The sequence below is a fragment of the Salmo salar genome, chromosome 14 (assembly GCF_965601325.2).
Source record: "Salmo salar chromosome 14, fSalSal1, whole genome shotgun sequence".
In the NCBI taxonomy this organism is placed as follows: domain Eukaryota; kingdom Metazoa; phylum Chordata; class Actinopteri; order Salmoniformes; family Salmonidae; genus Salmo; species Salmo salar.
Window position 1 is genome coordinate 74,174,712 of NC_138304.1, and position 9,196 is coordinate 74,183,907.

Consider the following 9,196-nt stretch of genomic DNA (forward strand, 5'->3'; position numbering starts at 1 on the left):
GTACTTTCATATACAGCATTCACCTGACAAAGATACTGTATTATACACTGAACAAAAATATAAACTCAACATGTAAAGTGCAGGTCCCATGTTTCATGAGCTGAAATAAAAGATCACAGAAATGTTCCATGCGCACAAAAAGCTTTTCTTTCAAATTTTGTGCACAAACTGGTTTTACATCTCTGATAGTGAGCATTTCTCCTTTGTTGATTAAACAGCATGATCATTACACAGGTGCACCATGTAATGGGGACATTTGAGTTGTCACACAACACAATGCCACAGATGTCTCAAGTTTTGAGGGAGCATGCAATTGGCATGCTGACTGCAGGAATGTCCACCAGAGCAGTTGCCAGAGAATTGAATGTTAATTTCTCTACCATAAGCCGCCTCCAATGTTGTTTTTAGAGAATTTGGCATTACTTCCAAATGGCCTCACAATCGTAGGCCACGTGTATGGCGTTGTGTGGGCTAGCGGTTTGCTGATGTCAATGTTGTGAACAGCGCATCGCATGGTGGCGGTGGGGTTCTGGTATGGGAAGGCATTAGCTACGGACAACAAACACAATTGCAGTTTATCGATGGCAATTTGAATGCACAAAAATACAGTGACAGATCTTGAGGCCCATTGTGAGGCCCTTTTTTTGAAGGTATCTGTGACCAACAGATGCATATCTGTATTCCCAGTCATGTGAAATCCATAGATTAGGGCCTAATGAATTTATTTCAATTGACAAATTTCCTCATATGAACTGTAACTGAGTAAAATCACAGAAATTGTTGCATGTTGCATTTATATTTTGTTCATAATGTATACATACATACATACATACATACATACATACATACATACATACATACATACATACATACATACATACATACATACATACATATATACATACATACATACATACAGTTGAAGTCGGAAGTTTACATACACTTAGGTTGGAGTCATTAAAACTCGTTTTTCAACCGCTCCACAAATTTCTTGTTAACAAACAATCGTTGTGGCAAGTCGGTTAGGACATCTACTTTGTGCATGACACAAGTAATTTTTCCAACAATTTTTTACAGACATTATTACACTTATAATTCACTGTATCACAATTCCAGTGGGTCAGAAGTTTACATACAGTAAGTTGACTGTGCCTTTAAACAGCTTGGAAAATTCCCGAAAATGATGTCATGGCTTTAGAAGCTTCTGATAGGCTAATTGACATAATTTGAGTATATTGGAGGTGTACCTGTGGATGTATTTCAAGGCCTACCTTCAAACTCAGTGCCTCATTGCTTGACATCATGGGAAAATCAAAATAAATCAGCCAAGACCTCAGATTTCTTTAGACCTTCACAAGTCTGGTTCATCCTTGGGAGCAATTTCCAAATGCCTGAAGGTACCACGTTCATCTGTACAAACAATAGTACGCAGGTATAAACACCATGGGACCACGCAGCCGTCATACCGCTCAGGAAGGAGACGTGTTCTGTCTCCTAGAGATGAACGTACTTTGGTGCGAAAAGTGAAAATCAATCCCAGAACAACAGCAAAGGACCTTGTGAAGATCCTGGAGGAAACAGGTGCAAAAGTATCTATATCCATAGTAAAATGAGTCCTATATCGACATAACCTGAAAGGCTGCTCAGCAAGGAAGAAGCCACTGCTCCAAAACCACCATAAAAAAGCCAGACTACGGTTTGCAACTGCACATGGGGACAAAGATTGTACTTTTTGGAGAAATGTCCTCTTGTCTGATGAAACAAAAATAGAACTGTTTGGCCATAATGACTGTTGTTATGTTTGGAGGAAAAAGGGGGAGGCTTGCAAGCCGAAGAACACCATCCCAACCGGGAAGCACGGGGGTGGCAGCATCATGTTGTGGGGGTGCTTTGCTGCAGGAGGGACTGGTGCACTTCACAAAATAGATGGCATCATGGGGAATGAAAATTATGTGGATATATTGAAGCAACATCTCAAGACATCAGTCAGGGACTTAAAGCTTGGTCGCAAATGGGTCTTCCAAATGGACAATTACCCCAAGCATACTTCCAAAGTTGTGTCAAAATGGATTAAGGACAACAAACTCAAGGTATTGGAGTGGCCTTCACAAAGCCCTGACCTCAATCCTATAGAAAATTTGTGGGCAGAACTGAAAAAGCGTGTGCGAGCAAGGAGGCCTACAAACCTGATTCAGTTACACCAGCTCTGTCAGGAGGAATGGGCCAAAATTCACCCAACTTATTGTGGGGGCTTGTGGAAGGCTACTCGAAACGTTTGACCCAAGTTAAAGAATTTGAAGGCAATGCTACCAAATACTAATTGAGTGTATGTAAACTTATGACCCACTGGGAATGTGATGAAAGAAATAAAAGCTGAAATAAATCACTCTCTACTATTATTCTGACATTTCACATTCTTAAAATGAAGTGGTGAGCCTAACTGACCTAAGACAGGGAATTTTAACTAGGATTAAATGTCAGGAATTGTGAAAAACTGAGTTTTAATGTATTTGGCTAAGGTGTATGTAAACTTCCGACTTCAACTGTACATATACAGTACCAGTCAAAAGTTTGGACACACCTACTCATTCATGTCATGTGTGCTCCCTCTCCGGCCTCTAGGTCACCAGGCTGCTCGTTATGGCGCACACCTGTCACCATCGCTACGCGCACCTGCATCACCTCCCTGATTACCTTCCCTATATACACTGCTCAAAAAAATAAAGGGAACACAAACAACACAATGTAACTCCAAGTCAATCACACTTCTGTGAAATCAAACTGTCCACTTAGGAAGCAACACTGATTGACAATAAATTTCACATGCTGTTGTGCAAATGGAATAGACAACAGGTGGAAATTATAGGCAATTAGCAAGACACCCCCAATAAAGGAGTGGTTCTGCAGGTGGGGACCACAGACCACTTCTCAGTTCCTATGCTTCCTGGCTGATGTTTTGGTCACTTTTGAATGCTGGCGGTGCTTTCACTCTAGTGGTAGCATGAGACGGAGTCTACAACCCACACAAGTGGCTCAGGTAGTGCAGCTCATCCAGGATGGCACATCAATGCGAGCTGTGGCAAGAAGGTTTGCTGTGTCTGTCAGCGTAGTGTCCAGAGCATGGAGGCGCTACCAGGAGACAGGCCAGTACATCAGGAGACGTGGAGGAGGCCGTAGGAGGGCAACAACCCAGCAGCAGGACCGCTACCTCCGCCTTTGTGCAAGGAGGAGCAGGAGAAGCACTGCCAGAGCCCTGCAAAATGACCTCCAGCAGGCCACAAATGGGCATGTGTCTGCTCAAACGGTCAGAAACAGACTCCATGAGGGTGGTATGAGGGCCCGACGTCCACAGGTGGGGCTTGTGCTTACAGCCCAACACCATGCAGGACGTTTGGCATTTGCCAGAGAACACCAAGATTGGCAAATTCGCCACTGGCACCCTGTGCTCTTCACAGATGAAAGCAGGTTCACACTGAGCACGTGACAGACGTGACAGAGTCTGGAGACGCCGTGGAGAACGTTCTGCTGCCTGCAACATCCTCCAGCATGACCGGTTTGGCGGTGGGTCAGTCATGGTGTGGGGTGGCATTTCTTTGGGGGGCCGCACAGCCCTCCATGTGCTCGCCAGAGGTAGCCTGACTGCCATTAGGTACCGAGATGAGATCCTCAGACCCCTTGTGAGACCATATGCTGGTGCGGTTGGCCCTGGGTTCCTCCTAATGCAAGACCATGCTAGACCTCATGTGGCTGGAGTGTGTCAGCAGTTCCTGCAAGAGGAAGGCATTGATGCTATGGACTGGCCCGCCCGTTCCCCAGACCTGAATCCAATTGAGCACATCTGGGACATCATGTCTCGCTCCATCCACCAACGCCACGTTGCACCACAGACTGTCCAGGAGTTGGCAGATGCTTTAGTCCAGGTCTGGGAGGAGATCCCTCAGGAGACCATCCGCCACCTCATCAGGAGCATGCCCAGGCGTTGTAGGGAGGTCATACAGGCACGTGGAGGCCACACACACTACTGAGCCTCATTTTGACTTGTTTTAAGGACATTACATCAAAGTTGGATCAGCCTATAGTGTGGTTTTCCACTTTAATTTTAGTGTGACTCCAAATCCAGACCTCCATGGGTTGAAAAATTGGATTTCCATTGATTATTTTTGTGTGATTTTGTTGTCAGCACATTCAACTATGTAAAGAACAAAGTATTTAATAAGATTATTTCTTTCATTCAGATCTAGGATGTGTTGTTTAAGTGTTCCCTTTATTTTTTTGAGCAGTGTATTTTGGTGATTACTGGTATATAATAAAAAATCTATCAATCACAGTACGTTTTTGGACTTGTTCAGCAGTTTTTACCTGATTAAGTACAATATCATTGGAAATTAACTTTGAATGTTCAATTTATATTCCTAAAACTTATGGTGAACAAGACATTTTGATAAATAGAGAGAAATAGTAATGCTGTCTTTTTGCAGGCACTAACTCCGGCATGATTCGTTGCATAAAGCCTGTGGGGAAATGAATGCCGTTTTTGTAGAGTTTTTTTAGATACGTTTTGTTCTATTAGATAATCTTCATCAGCTAATGTCACTTTTTGTGATTTTTTTAAGCATTTACGTAGTACAAAAAGCACATAAAGCACATTTAGGATTCATAATTCATAAAGGTCATGTTAACGGACTGAAATTACTGTATCTCATGGAATAAACTATAAAATCCCCTAAGCCTTAACCTCAGACCTTATTTTTGGCGTTTATCCCAAAACCCTATTCTTTCCCCATTTATGTTCCCCATAGGAATGGCTGAACAGACCAAAGGTAATTCATTTCAGATTTTATCCCAAGGCAAACATTTTGACTTCGTTAGTCCACACAGCTACAAGGATGCACTTTCATGTTAGGTTTAGGACCTCATATTGAAGCTTATAGAGACCCCAACTGACTTTTAGTACAATTGTACAAATCCACTTTGGTTTAGTTACTAACATCATGAAACCTCTAATGGAATACATGTATTTGACTTGGTGAAAATCAGGTGTTTCGACCAAACTTGCTTACTACTTTTTCCATGTAGTTTCATCCTTCACAGACTCCATGAAATGATGAGCTCTTCCTAAATTTTTGATCAAAGATTAATTTTGTGTATGGATTCCTGGAAACAAGGGTGGCTCAACTTACTCCACTCTCCCCTATCTGTTCCCCACTCACAAACTATTGCAACAATAACATCTATTTCTCACTCATTTAAACATTTAGAGAGTTTACAAATGCTCTCAAACACAGTTTAACAAGGCGCTCTAGACTAGTGTCTCTACAGCAGCCTGCGTATTTGACGTCCCTACATACAGACAGACTAGACGTTCTACTAATTAAAAACAAAAACAAATACTTTTAAGGGAGAAGTAGGCATTGGTCTGAAGCCGAAAAAAAGAAAGGAAATTCACAGGAGCACCAAAATTCCTATTTCACCCATGCTCTACCAAGGTTTTCCAGCACACAGCTTTAACCTACAGCAGTACTTATGTTGGTCTATTGTACTTCAAACAATGTGTAGGCAGGTTGCTTAGAATTCAAACCTTCTCAAACATCCTACTTCATACTCTTAGAGGAGGTGCTCCCACAATACTGTGATTTGTTCTGCATATAAGTTAAAGTATTGGATTTTTTGCACACCACACATAGACATTATCCCATTCCACTACCTTTTTGAACGTTTATTGCATCAAATAAAGCTTTGCTTTTATACTTACAAGACCATCAGGCTTGATTGAGTGAGCGGTTTAGTCTTGTGGTAATGTTGTGCCTGCCTGTATTTCCTTAAACCTTTATTTTAGCAATACATGTAATATTTTGTTGGTCAGTAGGTGCCCAACATAACAACAGGTGGGGGTGTGTCGGACACAGCCACTCATATAGATATCGAGTTCTATCGAGCCTGTCTGCATTCCTGATTTCTGTAACTGTTAGCTTAACTGTGTAATATTGACATAAGCTCAGAACCACTTGTTTTGCAAACATGGTCCTGTTTTATCAATTACTGTGCTGATCAATGGACAGTTCATTACCTCTGTCAAATGAATATGTAGTCTAATGTTATGTTTGTATTTATTTTAGCAGATGCTGACGCTAAAATAATACACATTTACATTTAGGCCTATATCTAAAAATACATACAGCCTAGTGATATATATGAGTCCAAAATGATTGACAGCCTGGATAAAGATGAGCAATAATGACTGTATAAAATATATAATTCTGAGCTATATTGTATGCAATTTTGGGGGGGAATTATGTTATTTTATACTAATACAATTGCTCAGAGCAAGAGATTTTGTTTAACAAGTAATACTTTTTTCTCTCAAAAAGGTAGGGGTCAAAATGATTAACATCTGCAAAGATCATACCCCCAAGACATGCCAACCTCGCACCATTACCAATCAGAGGAGAGGTTAGCATGTCTCGGGGGTATGATCTTTGACCCTCTGTGACTTTCTCACTCATTATTCACTATTCATTCAGGATTATCTGTCAGCCAGAGAAAGGCCCCTCTCCAATCCCACTGAGCCCCAATGTAGGAAACATGCTGTCTTGGTCCCCAGTTGGGAATAGACTGCTTAACACAGAGCCTTCCCTTCTCTGTCTGTGTGTCCTAACAGCGCTCCTCACAGGCAGCAGTAGAGGACAGTGAGAGGATCTTCACTGAGCTGATCTGCTCCATTGAGAAAAGGCCCTCTCCCATCCAGAGCGAAGATGAACCAAGCCCAGGAGAAATCTGACAGGCCTTCTGGGCTTGCCTATTTGTCATAAATGCAGCTACATGCATAGACAAATCTCTCTGATTGTCTCTCAGATTGCTTTATTGACATGAAATACAAATTTGTAGATATTGCCAACGCAGTAGGATAATGAAATTCGGTCGTATTAATAATAGTAAATATTTACATTTACATTTTAGTCATTTAGCAGACGCTCTTATCCAGAGCTTTATTGGCATGGGAATGATGTTTACATTCCCAAAGCAAGTTAAAGAAACAATAAACAAGTGAGAAGACAGAAAACAATATCAACAAAAAACTATTAGAAAATCCTCTCTCTCTCTCTCTTCAGACTAACCTGCTATCGTTGTCTGTCCTCATCAGTACTTTGAGAAACTAGAGGACCTCCTTAAAGGAGAATGGACTACGATCTCCAGCACAGGCGGGTTAAATAATACTTAAAAATTGTGTTGCAGCACAATTTCCTGACAACAGAAAGCGAGTGTGCCAAGATGGAAAATACTTCAGTATTTACTTCAATACTTCAAGAACATCAACTTTAGACCACAGGTCCCAGTTACAGACATCACTTTATACATGTGTATTATAATAGGATGATACAATTCCTCCTCTCTCTGTTGTATTTGTGTGTCTGTAGTTAATATAGTGGATGTTCTTCTGCCTACAGAGCCCAAGACCAAAGAACAGTTATTAAAATGTCTCTTCATTCTTCTGTAACTAACAGTATCTTTTACTGTATCTCAGTATCTTACAAACCCTAATATTGCATCAGACAGAAATAGCAGTAGTCAAATACTGGGTTGCTATCTGCCTCCTGCTATTTCTCCCATTTGATCTCTGCTATAGTCAAAGACAGGGTTGATACAGTATCTGACTGAAGGTATTGTTTTAACTCCCCTCGTTCCACAGCATATGAAAATCGCTCTCTGGTGACAGAAAGGTGGACGCTGGAGGTAGAGAAGAGTGGGACGGGTGTATATAGCAGTCTCATATGAAGGCATTAGAAAAACAGGTAGTAATGACTCAGTAATAGTATGCAGTGACACGTCCTGGAGTTTCCACTGTCATCAAGGTGGTAGTTTCAGACACACTACTGTTGAGACGAAAGTATCAGGCCCTCGGTCCTCCAGAGTAGGGCCTGATCACATGGCAGGTTCTCTGTTCTCCTACAGAATCTCTGACACAATGCCTCTCGTCCAGAGGCCAGACAACATTCACTAAGCCCCTCTATCCTGGGTTTTTTGACATATAAAGATAGAGTAGAGCTGTGTAAATTGTGATTGATGTTGCCTTACTAGAGATATGCTTCATTATGTTCTTTAACCCTGTGCCATTATTGCACTTTGTGATTTAAGATGTTATTTTTAGTATATCATATAAACAGGTGGGTGCAATCCTGAATGCTAATTGGTTATACGCGCATTCCAGCCGGTGTACAGTATATCCCACAAGTATCCACCAGTATGATGTTAAAATGTCTATTTATTCTGTTCCATCTGACTGCGCAATCCACTGTCTCATCAGCCCAGGCAGGGAAGTTAGAAACTTGATCTCCACTATAAAAAGCATCTAGACATTATCTCACATTTCTTTAAGACTAACATTTAGTTTTCAACAGCAGAGATCTGTATAAACCTCGCTGTCTGTCTCTCCAGCATTTGCCACATTGTTTCAATATTAAAATTCGATCTCCAACTGTCCCATAGTAATGAACGTGTAGGGGTTGGGAGTTGGGACGAGAGAGAGGCAGGCAGCATTTCTCAGTCTCGACTTCGTCTCGGGCCTAACAACACCCGTGCCAATATATCCTCCAAACACCGGCTTCTCGGGCATTATCACTTAAGTAAATGTTTCAATCTTGTACATTCACATTCCTCTCAATGTGTGCTTTGATGTACGTAAGGAATAACAACTTGATAGAAACTTGTAAATAAGAATGTGTTCTTCTTACTTGACTTGCCAGATATTAATTACTTGACTGAAAAATATGGATTTCAATAAATTAAGTCTCAATTTCAGTTATCAGTGGATACACATGTAGTATTTTTTACCTAGTTATCCTTGGATTTGTATCTGTTAAAGCAGTGGTCACCAACCTTTCTCAGTCAACATCACTTTTACAGTAAAAAAAAACAAAATTGGCTAAATGCCAGGTCTGCCAATGTTGTTATTCTCAGACAATATCATATTTCAAAACTCTACCTTTGATAACGAAATAGATCAGTTGGTGCAGCACTTGCGAGCTGAGCATAAATGAACTGGACTGATGGTACCTGCATCAGTCACCGTGCTTTCAAAACAACTCTGGATTCCATTTCCCCCCTCGAGTTCCCAGTTGTGAAGTCGGAAGTCTAAGATTAGGTTAAACAGATATCAGGTAAGACAAAAGTCTGAGATTAGGTTAAACAGATATCAGGT